We start from the raw sequence: 17254 nt of genomic DNA on the forward strand, positions 1-17254 counted from the left end.
ATAAGTGGTCTGCCTCCCAACTAGCAGCTCCAGCCAATCACATGTTCAGGGTATCTCTGACATCAGCATCTGGTCCAAAACACTGTAATATTGACCTCTACCTGTGACAGCAAACAGTGGGCATCTCCAGAAATGGACTCATCTGACCCAGTCATCACCCTCCTTTAGCTGAGCATCTGTCATACTGGAAACTTTGTATTTTTTCATATTTTTTGCTGGCCATTTTGTGCTGTGAAATTATTTTAGGAGGTGAGGGAATGAAAAATAACATATATATATATATAGATTATATATATAATCTCCAAAGACATAGAAAATACTTGATGAGATAATTTAATCAATTGATTAGAAAAGGAGAAGGTTCTGAAGAGCTGAGCTGGCTCTCCTCCTAAGCAACTGGATAATTTCTCACTGTGTAAATTTTAGCACTACATTGAAAATTAGGAAACTTGAATTCTAAGCATATCAATAACCTAAAATAAATTTGTGTTCTCTGTGTATGTAAAACTAAGGTTTTTGGATGATGTAATCTTGAAGTTCTATTTCTACTTTAAGATTCTGTGAATGACATGGGCTTCAAGAAGAAAAGATAACTTTGACATTCTTCAGGGAATACAGAGATAAATATGCATTGCCCGAGGAATTTATAAATTTTGCAGTATTTTTGAAATCAAACAAAACTTGCCAACTGGCTAGCATGGCTCAGTGGTTGAGCATCATCAAATAAACCAGGAGGTCATGGTTCTATTACAGGTCAGGGGCACATGCCGGGGTTGTGGGCTCAATCCCCAGTGTGTGGCATACAGGAGGCAGCCAATCAATGATTCTCTCTCATCATCGATGATTCTATCCCTCTCTCCCTCTCCCTCTCTAAAATCAATAAAAATATATTTTTAGAAAACTTGCCAATAATCTATATTGCATTATAATTATAATAATATCTATTGTTTGTATAACACTTTAAGTATAATGTAAACTTTAGTTAGTAGTTTACAAGGTCATTTCACTAACATTATCTTCCTTGACCCTGAGAGGAATATACATATGTTAATATAAATCATCAAAGATGCTATATACTTCCATTTCCCCTCCCCTACTTTTACATCCCCCAAGGTAATTGATTTTTAGAAAACTTAAGTGATTCACTGAGGTGCACACAGCTGACAGTCATTGGCCTTTTTTGAATAAGTCAATATTCTAGGTGACAATGTCAATGCTATTTCCTATTTGGTGCTGGATCTGCCTGCAGTCCAGTTATGCCTTATTGGCTCTCATTTGCTCTTAACTTGAATGACAAAATTCAGTCTGATGTTCAAGATCTCTCTCATAAGATTTAGACCCATCTATGCAACTGCCTACTGGGTATTGTAAGTTGGCTATTCTAAAACTATCCATGGTTCAACACTTTTGAACATGTCTCTCCTAGACCAAAATATTAAGCATACTTTCTGGTACAAAAAACGACACCATTCATTATCCATTTGTTGAACTAAAAATCTGACAGCCATCCTTTATATCAGTCAATCTTGGGTGGAGAAAAGAACACTGATAATAACTGGTAAAGGGCAAGGTTGGTAAGAGAGACAAAAGTACTTGAGGAAATGAAAAATAACACAAAGAAGGGTTAATAACTATCATCTACTTCAAATTGACAATTATTCTTTTTGAGACAGTCCAATTTGAGTAAATTTAATATCACTGAATAGAAATTTAGGCATTTTTTGTAACATTCAATATATTATTTCTTTTATAAGAATAACTACAAAATCAAAATGCTGCAAATCATCACAGATAAAATATTTTATATTTGATTTCTAGCTTAGAAATAATGCCCTTTGGCCATCTCTCAATGAATTCTGATGGTTTCTTTTTGGTAAATAACAGTATAAATATATCTTTCTTTTAAGAAATTTGGCTATGTACCTTATCACTGAAATTTTATTTTCTTGATAACATTTTCATTTCTACTACTTCTGTAAAATAAAACTATTTCTGGATTATTAAAATACTATGAAAATATACCAGCTCAGAGTCAAACACCTCTGGGATTGTATAAATATATGTGATAGAACTACCCCCCCAAAAAGCTTAAATATTGGTCAAGGTGAACATTAGTTCATTGTAACATAATAAATATACTTACATAAATATTAAATGAAATATGCATATCATTTCATTTTCCTTATGATATAGTGTACAGTGACTTTTACTGTTACTTAGTAGGCAAAGAGATTTCAATAGTATTATATGTTGTATATTCTTTTCATGAAGAAAAACACTTCAGACAATGACCATTGCCATAATTTTTGTGGATTATGGTAGCTTCCAGGCACACATTATGTTCTTGGATCTGACTTAAAAACACTTTTTTTCAACTAGCATAATAATAAAAGAAACTTAAACATCATATGAATTTCCCAGTTTATTTCAATAATGAAGAAAATAGCCTCTGGACCCAGAAATTTTGGGTTAAGAAATAGCTGTGTAATATTGGGCAATATATATATATATATATATATATATATATATAATCAATTGAACAATCAGTATGCAAGACCTCTAAGACATATTCAAAGGGAAATAACTATATATGCAAATCACCCATTAAGTAAAGATTCAAAGTATGTTATTTTCCCTTTAATACTAGCATTTGAATAATATGGTCATTTAAAATACTCCTAATTATTTCCAACTATTAAATAATTTATAATTTACTGATGTATGTCAAAATAATTAGCTGCCAGAAAGGAGAAAAGCATGTTTTATTCTGTAAAAGGGAAAAACTTCCATCACCTATGACCTGCTTTGATTATATTGATTCAATAATGTCAGACAGTTCCCTTCAACCAAGAACTTATGTCTCTAGCAACTACCAGGATGACAGACTCTGTGTTCTGCTTAATCTTGCTATTCTACTGAGATTAACCATGTGAAATAAAATAAACCCGACATATCAGAATAATTTGACAATTAAGAAAAGTATCATTATCTTATAAATAACTCAAATGAGTACTGAACAAAAGGAAAGCAAAATGAATCTTGCCTTTTGTTTCAGCACTTGCTTCAGATTCAAGGTCAACTTACCAGCCCCTCATGGTTTTCCTAATGTAATAATCAAGCCTTGCACAGAGTGAAACCCTGGAAGTCAGGAGGAAGAATCAAATGCCAGGTGGGAGAATATTGTGAATAAAATGATCAAAAAGGAATTAATCAGAAGTGTGTGTTTTTTCCAAAATACATGATTCTTTAAGACATGACGGGTAATGTATGCTCATGTCATTATACTAGTAAGTGCTGCTAGCTAAAAGCACTTGCCACTTATGATACATTTTCTCTGGCAGTCCGTGATGCCAGTTCCTTTGGGACTGCAAAAAATATATGTACCCTCATTAACAGTGTGATAAGTATTTGAAAGCTGTGCCAACAGTTAACTCATGTCTGCCAATTGAAATGGGAAAATGTTCTTTATTGATTGGAGAAAGAATCTTGTTTGAAGGTAATTGGCTCTGCGTCTTTCCTTGATAGAATACCACCTCCGAAAGAAACATATGTTCAACTTAGAAAACCAAGGTTAGATGTGAAAGGCTGATCACTTTTTCTTTACTCAAGCCCTGTTCCTGTTGAATTAGGTAAAAATTCTCTCTGCCTGTGAATCAATCGTTTATAGATCATCTGGTATACTTTAGAAGCAGAAAAAAATAAACTTCAAACAAGAAGTTAATAAATAACAAAGCAGAAGAAAGCTAGAGAACCAGGAATCTCTCATAGAAAAAGGTGGGGATGGGGTAGCTAGTTCAAAAAAAAAAAAAAAAAAGACACACACAAATCACATTTTACTGCACTAAAATAATCACCGTGAAAATGTTGGTACAAATGAAATGCTCAGTTTTGGAAAAGTTTGGTTTTAGATGCCAATGAAACATGCAAGTAAAAATGCCCAGTGGCAGAGGAAATAAATCACCTGTTGTTACTCAGTGTTGAGGTGGAGACAGAAATAAACACACAGTCACAAAGAGAAGATGCCTAAAGACGGAGTGCCAGGGGACTCTGAGAATGATGTGGCGGAAATCAGACGTATCAGCAGTAAAAGTGAGAAGCAATGAGAAGCAGTGAGGTCACGGGAAAACCAGAGGGGTGTGGTAGCCCAGAAGCCAAGGGAAGACCCGCTCCGAGGAGAAGGGAGTAATGGACTGTTTACAATGCTGCTGGAAATCAAAACAAGGGGTCACAGAACCAAAGCCATGGTTTCAGGGGGTGGCTGTAATAAAAACACGTTTGTTGAAGTGATGGTATGAAAGTGTGATTTTATAGGGTTCGCAAGATGACGTGAGGTGAACAATGATAGATATTAGAGACAGACAACACTTCCAAGGGCCTTTCTTATAAAAAGGAGCAAGACTTGTTCCACTTACCATAATACCCTCTAGGTCCATCTTTGCTGTTGTAAATGAAAAGATTTGAGTACACACTTTTAGTTATCAATAAGCCACAGAGATGTAGTACACAGCACGGGGAATGTAGTCAGTAGTACGGAAACGACCTTGCACAGTGACAGACAGCTGCTACTAGACTTAGTGAGGTGACCACATGGTAAGGTATATAAATGTCAAGTCATTATTGGTACACCTGAAACTACTCGATGGTCTGCCAACTATCTTTAATATTTTTAAATGAAATATAATTATAAAATTGCAAAAAAAGTCAAGAAATAAATTGGCCAGTTAACTAGGACATGACATTATGAGTGGGCTTTTATGCTAACAGAAATGGTCCCCAGAGGGGTGAGATTGGTCAGGCAGGAGACAGGGATGCTAAAGCCAGGTCCTTGATAAGTGGGAGGCAAGAGGAGCTAGTTCCCAGCTAGGGTATAGGGCCTCAGTATAGAACACAGGTGATTCATTATCGCCGAGGGATTGCCAGAAGCATGCACAGGCCATGTTCTGGAATGTGGAAAATTCAGAGTATGTGGATGGACACATAACACTCACTTAAGCAGGTTACTCTGAGGCAACAGATAATGATCCTAAAGTTACTGGTAGGTGGTGAGTTTTTATAGGTCGTAAATAGCAGCTATTTTTTCAAGCATATGCTGTTTAATGGACTTCCCTACCCAGTACTGTGGCTATTAAGATCAGAAAATCCAGGGCTCTGTTAATTTCCACAAAGCTGTGGTTCTCTTTATTTATTTATTTTCAATTGGATGAATTTGACCTGTAACATTGTGTACATGTAAGGTGCACTACATGTTACTTTGACACATTACATCGTGATATGGTTCTCGTTGTAGTGATATTTACCACATTATATATGCTCAGTGGGACAAGTCAGACAGCATGGTATCACTCATATGTGGAATTTTAAAAAGTCAAATGTGTTGGGGGCAGGGGCGGGAGGGAAGAGAGTAAATGGCACTTACCAGGGATGGGTGGAGGGGGATAATCGACTGATGATGCTTAAGGCTACAAACCTGTAACAAGGGCTAAATAAGCCATAGAGATCTAACATACAATACGTTGAATAGAACTCATAATGCTATACTGTAAGCATGTAATGAAATAAAAGCCATGATTCTTAACCGCACACACTCCTTCACCCAGAACCCACACAGCCAACTGTCCTGAGCTACCAAGAATCCCAGCCCTTCCATGGGGATGCTACTCCTTGTCCCCAGAACGATCAGCAAATGTACACTTTGAAAGGGCAAAGCATTACCGAAAATAATTTTTAAAAAGTATGTTAAAAATTACAAAAAATCATCATCATTAAGAGCAAAGGCTGTATGTGTTCAAAATGAAATTTTAAATGAAAACATTATATTATTTTTTAAAACCTTCAAAAAGAGTAAAACCATCATGATGCTCTCATGTTCTGGGCCACGGGGTCTCATAGCTTAACTTGTAGTGCTTTGGGGTCCACATGACAGAGGGGCACCCCGCTACGCCCGCCCACCCTGCTGCTTAGGTTCCAGTGTGCTCACAGGCACGCCTTGCTCTGGAGGGCTCTCACTTGCTCCAAGGGCACCACTGTACCCAGTGCGGCCACTGATCCTCGCTCCCTTTCCTCCCCCCACATCTCTGGCCAGAACACCCGTGAGCGTGGCTGGAGGTGAGGACACTTCTCTCTTTTCTTGGCTCTTTGAATATTTAGAGGCTGTGGGTTTCCTCTCAGGAAGCTTGAGGACTGTCTGTCTCTCTGTCTTCAGGTTGCACAGGGAGGACAAGGCTTTGTGTCTGCTACAATGTTCTCGAGGGCTGCACAATCCACTCCCTGCTCCACCTCCCACGAACACAAAGCCTGGGTTGTAGTCTCTGTGTTCGTGGGAGATGGAGCAAGATGCGAAGGCCAAGGTGAAGGCCTGAAGGGGAGATGCGAAGGCCTGCAGAAAGTAGAGAGGCCCCAAGTAGGGTTGAGACCTGGCCATGGCACAGAGGTGGCTCCTTTCCTGCTCCCTATAGGCCTGGAGTAGAGGGAAGGCCAGGCCTCTTCCTCCTGAAGCTGGAGTATTGGTGGCTGTGCCTGTGCTTGGCCTCTTTGGTGTACAGTCCCCAGAGGGCTGTGGTGGCTTCTTTATTCGTCTTCTTCTTGGGCACATTGTGGTCAAGGGGCCAGCCCATGAAGTCCTTGTATGTTGGATTGGGTCTTAGATGAGCTTGGCAAGGCCAGGCCAGTTCTAGTGCCTGAGCAGTGTGACATCAGGAATGATTTGCATTTCCTATGCATCACTGCCGAGCCCTTGACCAACAGGCTGACCAGCAAGAGCAGCAACTCTGAGGGGGTGGCCTTTGGCAGGTGATGTTGCAGGCCATGGGTTAAGGACAGGTCCTTGGGAAGGGGCCTCAGAGCATCCAATCCAATCCCAGATGCTCAGTGGGAACAACCTGATGCCTTCTCCCATGGTGGTACAGAGGCAGGAGGCACCTGGGGGCCTGGAAGCACAGGAAGGACTCTCAGCACTGGTGCCAGGCCATCAGCGCCAGGCGAGCAGCACTCTGCACTGTTCCACACTGCCTTTCATTAGTAGTGCTCTCCTTTCTCAGGTCACCCAGGAACACCAGCTTCTCCAAATTCAGGGACAAGACCTAGTTCTTCTTGTTAGACTCACAAGACCCAGGTGATTATAAGCTTTTAGGGGTACTGCTTAAAGCACTGCGGATGCCAGGAGCTCAGTGCACACGTAGTACTGATGCCCCTGCCCCATCTGGGTGAGTTAACACGCTCTCTCAGCCATGGGACACACACCTCTAAACCAATGAACCCCAAGGAAGATAGGCGGGGCGTTACCATGGGATCAAGATGGACCTCTAGTCCATCCAAGTTCTGGGGGAACAAGCAAATGGGGCTGGGGTGCCCTGTCTCTCAGCTTTGAAGACGTATCCAGCCTTTACTCTCTCCAAGGTATCAATATCATCTCTGTTATTATAGTCTTTAGAGTCTCAGTTATTTACCCACATTATGCAGATCCTCTTTAACCACTAGCTCATCCTTATGCACATCAAGTATTTCAGTGATTCACTCATGTCACTCTTTAAGCTGGGAATCGTTTCTTCCTCTTGGCATCTTGGGGAATCACTACAAACAGTAAGTTCTCCTTTTGTATTCTTCATAGCACTTATAACAAACTTCTTTTGCAGCACTAATAATATATACTAAAGTTTCTGGCCTATGTGTTTGCGTTCTCGGCTAGACTCTAAGAATAGCTATTATCTATCATTTATCTTTATATATGCAATTCTTAGCACATTACTCAAAATATGAATGTTCAAAAATACCTGCAAAATTCTACATGTGCAAAAATAGATGTATATGCAGTCACAGAGATACTGTGGTGACGAATGCTAAAATCTAAGCAACTGAAATCAGGCATCCTTTTAAAGAGAGAGCTCTGCCTTTGTTTAAGGGAATGCTTTGATAAGCTGTTTTTGAATGCAAGGTGTAATGCTGAGGTTATGAGGGAAACAAAAGAAAAAAAAATACAGTTAATTCTACCTGAGAAATATGCAGACGATTCCCTAAGTCTTCAGTAAAGTGTGTCATTGACTCAAAGCTGTGCGTCTATTTGAAGGTTAGATGACCAAAATATTGGCTAGTTTAAGGCAGAGAAACAACTTGGAAGAAATGAAATTAGAAAAAGCTACACATAACGAAGATTCAGTACAATGGCTTGTGCTTGTTTTCTTATAGCCTGTTCGATAGTATTCATAATCTTGCAGGTTTAGGTAAAAAAAAATAGGGAAGCCAGTGATAAGCAATTTAGTGGAATGCACCCATAAATTCTTCATGTCACATTCCATACAAGAGCTAATTTCCCATTTGAATTATTAACCTCTGTAATAGGAGACAGAAATGGAAAGTCTGGAACATCTATCACTCGTGATCCTGGCAGACTGAAATGTGACCACTTCAAATAAGTTTTAGTGAACTTCCAAACTGAATTATCAGATAAAGAGATGATAATATGTTTAAATGTAGTGAACAAAAATATTGACATTGACTTTAATGTACCCTTTATTGAGTCTTATGATGTATGAGGAAACAAATGCAAATATTATTTTTAAATTATTGTAGGCCTGTGCAGCCACACAGTGGGTATCCTCTGCCGGCTTCTGCAGAGACATTGAAAGTCAAAATGCCCAAGTGCCCTGACAAGGTTGTGATGACTTATGAGTTACAAATCTTTCAGGATACAGGAAACAACAACAACAACAGTGCTTTGACCTATATACTTGAAAATGCTCAGTATAGGTCTGCAATTGCCAAAACATCTTTAAATGCTGTTTCCAACACGTTCTGTATGTATTTATGCATGTCTTGACTTGTTCCAGAAAGGATTGTGATCAAAATGCACACACGACAAAAAATAAAACATAACGTGGAAAGGATGAGTGTGAATGCAGTGTTCAGTGACATGAAGAGGTGATTGCTTTGATGAAGGGTAGAGGAATATGTTGCCTAAATATCTTCTTTTAATTCACTGGCAGACATGTCTATCACATGTGTGGAAATAGATTCCCAAGATGTTAGAATATAGCTATGAAACTGTTTAGTTTAACATTTTAATAGACTTATTTTACATTTTAATTCAAAAAAGAATATCATTCTTGGTTTTTAAAAATTCTAAAGCTGACATAAAGGAAGTGAGAGTCTGTTTCCTCTCTTGTCTTGCTCTCCACATATTTTTCTGTGTGTGGATACTCATTTAATAAAGTATAAAATGCAGGGCACAAATCAATATAGATTCAATTAGGTTTCACTTATATATTCAACACACATTTATAATATCTCTGTGATACACCAGGCTCTCCATTGGGCTTCTTGAAAAACAATGATGAAGTAAAATCAACTCATGCCCTGCCCTCTGAGAACTAGGAGAGGCCGACACACGTATTGTTCAAATGCACTAATGACTATGTAACTGCACGCTCTGGGTAGATGCGATCCAGGGGAACTGCAGGCTATTAATAAAGCTGGGAACCCGGCCTCCCCTGAGGAGCTCAGGAAAGATTTCCCTATGTGGAGTTATTTTGAGCTGAGCCATCAGGGAGGAGCAGATCAACTGGGTAAAGAAGACAGTGGGGAAAGGGACTGTGGAAACATTATCGCTATGGGGAGACAAGAGTATTGCAAAGGCCCTGAAGTTGAAAAGAGACAATTTATGGAAATCCAATTGGAAAGAGATTAGTTCATTCAGGGAAATCTAAAATGTGCCAGTCTGTATTAAGTGTGGGGGAGACTATTATGAGAAGGAGTTTACAGAGATGGCAGATTTTATGGGGTTGTAGGCACTTTTGCTGCTGGTACCTCCTTGCCTGGCTAATCCATTATAGAATTTCATTTAGATAAACTGTGAAACCAAGACTCTAATCATGTGCAATAAGAATGGCATAACTACCTCATTGTTTTTATTTGATTAGGTCCTTATAAAGTCTTGGATGTGTCTCAAACTAGCTAATCACAGAATTGCTTTGTTTTTTAACCAAAATTAATCACTAAAAAAAATCATTTTTTGCTTCACTGCTTGTGTTAGGCTTAATTGTTTCTATACTATGTACCCAAAGGAAATAATCAGTTATTATATATAAAAACGACCAAAACCCTATCTCACTATATCCTTGGAAATATTGGGAAAAGGAAGTTTTCAACTTCTTGGGAAATTTTGTGTACTAGCAGGGATTTTGTGAATAGATGCTTATGCTCTTCTTTGAGATGCCTATCAAACAAAACTTACTTCACTCTAAGAATAAAAGAGAAAGAGATAGTAAACAGAACAAATAAAAACAAAAAAAAAAGCAAAATAAAACCAGATTAGCCATAGCTGGTTTGACTTAATGAATAGAGCATTGGCCTACAGACTGAAAGATCCCAGGTTTGATTCCAGTCAAGGGTACATGCTTAGGTTTCAGGCTCGATCCCCAGTAGAGAGCATGCAGGAGGCAGATGATCTGATTCTATCTCTCGTTCTCTCTCCCTTCCTCTCTGAAATCAATACAATTATATTTACAAAATAATAATAAAACCAGATTAAACAAACTAACAAAAGAGCACCAGAAAAAAAGCCAAGGTTAGAGGTGACTTAATACTTATTTACTTGCCCTAAAACTTTATCATGAAAAAGAAAATAGTTATTTATTCTGCCTTTTCCATACAAATTATATTAATCAAATAGACTCACTGATAAGGAAAGGCTGTTTCCATAAGACACAAGGTAATAAATATATGGTAAATGGTATCGTTGAATATTAAGTTTTAGCCTCTGAGGGAGTGTATCAAACACATGCTTAGGTCTTGGGATAAAAAATTAGCAAGGAATTAGATATTCACATGCTATCTAATTATCATCTCACTAGAGGCCCAGTGCACGAAGTTTGTGCCCTGAGGGGAAGGGGGGGTCCCTCAGCCCAGCTTGCACCCATGCCAATCTGGGACCCCTCAAGTAATGTTCGACTGTGGGATCGGGCCTAAACCAGCAGTCGGACATCCCTCTCACAATCTGGGACTGCTGATTCCTAAGCACTCGCCTGCCTGCCTGCCTGATTGCCCCTAATTGCTTCTGCCTGCCAGCCTGATCACCACTTAACCAGTCCCCCGCTAGCCTGATTAATTCCTAACTGCTCCCCTGCCAGCCTGATTGCCCCTAACTGCCCTCCCCTGCTGACCTGATCTCACCCCCAAAGGCCCTCCCCTGCTGGCCTGATCTCGCCCCCAACTGCCTTACCCTGCAGGCCCTCCACTGTCAGCCTGATTTTCCCCTACTGCCCTCCCCTGCCATCCTAATCTCGCCAACTGCCCTTCCCTGCTGCCTGATGGCCCCTAACTGCCTCTGCCTGCCTGATCACCCCTAACTTCCCTCCCCTACCAGCCTGATCTCACCCCCAACTGCCCTCCTCTGCTGGCCAATTTGGTACTGATTGGTCAGTTTCTATGCCAGTCAGTGTCAAAAGCTTCACTTCCTAGGCAGCCATTGACTTCTCACAGTTGACCCAGATTTGATTCTGATTGGTCGGTTTCTATGCCAGTCAGCGTCTCTGGGCCTATCAATGGGGCTGATCAGCAGCCCTAGTGGAGGCCTGGAGAGAAATGGAGGCAAGGTTGCTCACCACGCCCAGAGCTAAAGAGAGAGGCAAGTGCTGATCAACTGCTGCCACAGAGGCTATGGATCAGACCCTGCTTCTCTCTTTAGGCCTCTCTCTGGGCCTGATTCGAAGACCCTTTAGCAGTCAGTGCTGGGTCTCCGTGCCTGCAGCCATAGCAGTCAGCGCTAGGTCACCACAGCAACCCAGCGCTGACTGCAGGAATGATTTCTGGTTGGTCAAGCCTCCTGGTCATTGCGGATGTGATGGGCCCAGGGTTTTTATACATTAGGGTAGATTATTTGGTTTTGGAGAAGCAAGGCTTCACAGGGTCTGCTTGCCACTGCCAAGAGCCAATGGTTAGTCTTGGGAACATTATGGGTGGGTTTACAAAGGGTCTGGATGCCTTGTGGTTTGAGACAATATGCAACATACAACTTTACCTGTGAAGCATGAGTGACAAAGTTACTGAAACTGCACTGAGTCAACATCTACTATGTCAAGTTAACTGATCTTTTCAACAAGTCAATGTTAAGAAAAGGAGGAGAGAGAATTAAGAGTCACAGCAGAAAAACATAATCTGTAATCCCTGGGTGTGTCTTGTTTTAAACAAACAAAAAGTGTGAAAATATTTTAGAAAGAATAAGGGATGTTTAAATATAGATTATGAACTAAATAGCATTAGGGAATTCCTGTTAATCAGTTATTAAAATTTAATTGTAAAATAGTGGAAAAAAATCCTCATATTTTAGAGGTGTGTACTGATGTATTTGAGGATAAAATGCCAAGATATCTGAGGTTGTATTTGAAATTTTTTAGGTTAAAAAAATACTCAATGAAACATATTTGGCTAACATTTGATAAGAATAAAATTATATCTATGTATTATTTATATTTTTCTTTACTTTTCTGTGCGTTTGAGGATTTTCAAAATAAAAAAGTGAAAACTATAAATAAAGAAAGCTTAAATGAATGTAAATATAATTAACTGCTAATTATTGGTATGACAAAAAGAAGGAAAGAAGAAAGGGAGGGGAAGGGAAGGGAAGAAAAGTAGAGGAAAGATTACATGTTTAAGGAAAATATCACCTTGCTTTGAAACACCGAACATTTTTGTAAGGCTTTGGCACATAGTGGTAAGCACTTTTGCATTTGAAGTCTCCCCATTACCCCATACATGCTCTGTACGTACAGTCTGACCCATCACCCAATGCTGTTATATCTTTTTAGTACCAGATATTATTTTCAGAACTTATCCTGATAATGACTGACTTCCAGATTCTTCAGGATTGTCCACTAAATAGACTGCCCTTTTTGGTTAGGTCAGAACATGGAAATTAATTCATTTCATGCAAGTAGAACAACAGAGTAGCTGATCCCAACTCAATTTACAGGAAAACTAGCAAACTCAGTTGTAATCAGTGTTTTCTAAAGCATAAGCTTTTTCCTGATATAACTAAAGTTTTAATCACAGGAAATAGTTCTCACTGTTCCCCATAAACTGCCAAAAATAGAATCCACAGGTGATAACAATGGCTAATACTATTGACAAGTAATCAATGTGTTACGGATGCTAAGTTGCATGCATAACATAAATTATGCCCCTTACACAGTTATAGAAACAGAATCTTAAGTCTACCAAATTTCCCAAGGACAATTTGTTAAAAGGCATCTGAGCTGGGTTTTATATTTCAGCTTTCTCTGCTTCCAAAGTGAATGCACTTTTCTTTACATTTCAGAATCTATTTTATGTTAAGAAGAAAATATTTAGTTGCAGAACTCAGAATTGCATATAATTTCCTATTAGAATAATGATTTGTGATATGATTCGCAAGACATAGATGAATACAATACGTTATATAGCACTTTACCCTCATTTACAACTGCAGATTGAGAATAGCTACATCCTTAGGCCAATGTGAGCCTTTATCAGCATATTTCCAGAGGCTTGGCCATCAGGGCTGGAGACCCTCTGATCAGCCTTGCAAAGACCCAGGGCAACCTCAGTCAGTGATGTGCCTTCGATGGCAGTTATAGACATAGTCCTGGGTTTGTAACACTTGGGAACTCAAGGAAGCTCCTGTCAATACCCAGGGCTCTGCTGAGAAAGGAATTGTGGTACTGTGTCTGAACTTTGAATTGTGTGCTGACCTTAATTGGCAGCAAAACTCAGCACTGAATTCTTTGCTGTCTGAATATCACCCTAAGTATTGACCAAGTCTCACATTTCCTGAATATTGAAGTCAGGGGTCAGTAACTGGGGGTAATTTTGCTTCTGCAAGTCATTCAAAGACATGTGTTTAAAAAAATATCTTGGGAATGAAATCATAAAGCCCTTTCTCACTTTCTATTACTGCATCCTACTTATAGGAGCCAGATTTCTAATGGGTCTTCAGATTAGATTCATTTATATCAGCGAGGGTTTCTTTCATTTGTTTTTGTCTCCATGCCTTTCATTGCCTGTGCTACTTTTCAGATGAAGATTATATATTTTATATGTTGAACGTTCCTCAAAACATTGGCATAATTGTTTTTAGGAAGAGGCACAATTGTATGAGAACACATCTGAGCAAATCGCCAAGACCACACAGCCAGTTCTGTCCCTGTGATCCCAATGATGGCAGCTCCTACTGGTTTACACAGAACATTGGCTACAGTCCTAACTAGATGGGTGTCTGGCTTTTCAATTATACTTTTATGATTTTTGTCTGTGAATCCTGACTGCATAATTCTGGTAATAATTTTGTACCTTGTATATTTTGTATATTAATCAAGATTTATACAACTTAGTACTTATATGAAGTACTAGAGGCCAGGTGCACAAAATTTGTGCACTCATGGGGGTGGGCATCCCTCAGCCCAATTTGTGCCCTTTCACAGTCTGGGAGCCCTCAGGGGATGTCCAACTGGCAGCTTAGGCCCATAGGGAGCCTAAGGCACAGTTGGCCATCCTTAGTGCTGCCTGAGCAACACTGAGCGGCAATTCCTTGTGGGAGCGCACTGACCACCAGAGGGCAGCTCCTGTGTAGAGTGTCTTCCCTCTGGTGGTCAGTGTTCGTCATAGCGACTGGTTGTTCTGTTTCGTCTATTTGCATATTAGCCTTTTATTATATAGGATAGATTAAACCTCCCAATCTAAACGCAGATGCAGATATCAGAAGAGTGGATTAAAAAATATACTATTTTATGTTATCAATGACACAAGTTAGATTTTAAAAAACACACAAACAAATATTTTGAATGGGATGAGAAAAGTATGCTACGCTAATGGGAGCCAAAAGAGAATTTGGCTGGTTTGGCTCAGTGGTTGGGCACTGACATATGAACCAGGGGGTCATCGCTTGGATTCTTGGTCTGGGCACAAGCCCAGGTGATGGGGTGGATCCCCAGTGTGGGGCCAATCAATGATTCTCTCTCATCATTGATGTTTCTATCTCTTCCTCTCCCTTTCTCTCTGAAATCAATAAAAAATACATTTTTTAAAAAAGAACAAAAGAAAGCAGAGTGCCTGTACTAATAAAGGATAAAATATACTTAAAACAAAATTTGTTAAAGAGATAAACATATAATATAATTACAAAAATACTAATTAGTCAGGAAAAAATATAATTAAACACTTACATGGAGTATAGCCCCAAAATACATGAAGCAAAAACTGACTGAAATGAAAGTGAAAATAGGCAATTCAAGAATAATACCTTATCATCACACTTATATGTGGAATCTAATGATCAAAACAAACTGGTGAACAAAATAGAAACAGAGGCATGGATACATGGAATAGCCTAACAGCTGTCAGAGATAAGGGGAAGGAGGGGGACAATATGATGAAATATTTTTAACTGAAATTGTGGTGATAGTTGCATAATTATGAATTTACAAAAAAACATCAAATTGTACATCATTGCATTTTACGGTATCTGAATTATACCTGAAGATGTTTTTAAATGTAAAGAAATTCACTGGAATTTTATGGAATTCTACAAGAGAACAAGTTGCATAAAGGGATCAGTTGGATGGATATTTCAGTAAATTACTATTTGTTTTGCTTAGGATTCTGATGCTAAATATCAAAGCTAAAATACATGTTGATTAATTGGCTATGGAGATGAAGGTCACTAAGGTAATCCAGATGGCACTAATTTTTTCTATTTTAATGCTACTTCAACAGCCAGGAATCATATAATCTCTCTATATATAAAAGCCTAAGTGACTGGACAACCAGCCGACCAGCAGGTAGCTATGATGCACAATGACTACCAGGGGGCAGACGCTCAATGCACAGGCATGGAAACAGGAACAAACTGATGAATCTCAAAGGCAAAGGGGCATGGGGGAGGGCAGGAAGAGATTAACCAAAGATCTTATATGCATACTAGAGGCCTGATGCACGGACTCATGCACCGGTGGGGTCCCTCAGCCTGGCCTGTGCCTTCTCACAATTTTGGACCCCTCAGGGAATGACTGACTGCTGGTTTCAGCCCAATCCCTGCAGGTCAGGCCAAGGGGCCCCACTGGTGCATGAATCCATGCACTGGGCCTCTAGTTATTAATAAATAGATTAATAATTTAATGTATTATATTTATATGTATAAATTCAGCTTATGGAATAAAATAAGATATTCTTTAGATGTTTAGCCATATTTAAAATAGTGCACTATATTATTATTTTCCTTTAAAAGTATCAACTTAAAGTGTTTCTTTGAGTAAAAAAAATGTATTTTGTTGTATCAAAAAGAGAAACTAAATAAAAAAAGGTGGGAAAAAATAGATTTACAGTAGTGAGGATGCAAAAAAAGATGTTTACTCTTGTATTGCTATTTGTCAACTATTTTATTTGTATTATAACTGTAAAACTAATTTTGCTCTCCCCTATATACAATGAAATATTATTCAGACATAAAAAAATTGAATTGCCATTTATAACACATAAGTAGACCTTAAGGGCTTTATATTAAGTGAAATGAGTTAGAAAACAAACAACAAATATTGATTGATCTCACTTATATGTGGGATATAAAATTATCCCAACAATTGAACTCATAGATACATAGAACAGATTAGTGGTTGCCAGAGGCAGGGTTTTGGGAAGGACAAAAATGAATGAAGGTGGTAAAAAGGTACAAACTTGCAATTATGAAATACATAAGTCCTGGGAATATAATTTGCAGCATGGTGACTATCCTACATAATAAAACCCTAATATGCAAATTAACCAAATGGCAGAACAACTGGTGGAACGACAGCTTGTTATGATGTGCACTGACCACCAGGGGGCAGACACTCAATGCTGGAGCTGCCCTTAGCCTGCAGGCCCCAGGTCAGCCAAGGCGGGTGTGAGTGGGAGCCCCCGATCACCCCACATCGAGAGGCGACCAGTGGCAGTGGCAGCTGGGGGCAGGGCTGGCGAGCAGGTGGCGCCAGGCAGCCAAGGCGGGTGCAAGTGGGGGACCCTGATGACCCTGCTGATCACCCCACAGATGGCACTGATCGCCAGCCAGGCCCAGGAACTCCACCTGTGCATGAATTTCAGGCACTGGGCCTATGGTAGTTAATAATACTGTATTGTATATTTAAAAGTTGCTAAGAGATTATATCTTAAAAGTTCTCATTGCAAGAAAAAAAATTTAACTCTATCTGGTGGTGAATAGTAACTAGACTTAATTATGCTTAGCACTTCACAGGGT

The 17254-nt window shown here is 39.2% G+C and overlaps 1 protein-coding gene across 1 annotated transcript in view; it reads right to left on the reverse strand.

Annotated features, from left to right (window-relative positions):
- CDH12 (cadherin 12) overlaps positions 1–17254 on the reverse strand; it is a 723975-nt gene that overhangs the window by 536008 nt on the left and 170713 nt on the right. The gene's annotated exons all lie outside the window — the stretch shown is intronic.

This window comes from Myotis myotis, unplaced genomic scaffold (genome assembly GCF_014108235.1).
Source record: "Myotis myotis isolate mMyoMyo1 unplaced genomic scaffold, mMyoMyo1.p scaffold_m19_p_5, whole genome shotgun sequence".
NCBI lineage: Eukaryota > Metazoa > Chordata > Mammalia > Chiroptera > Vespertilionidae > Myotis > Myotis myotis.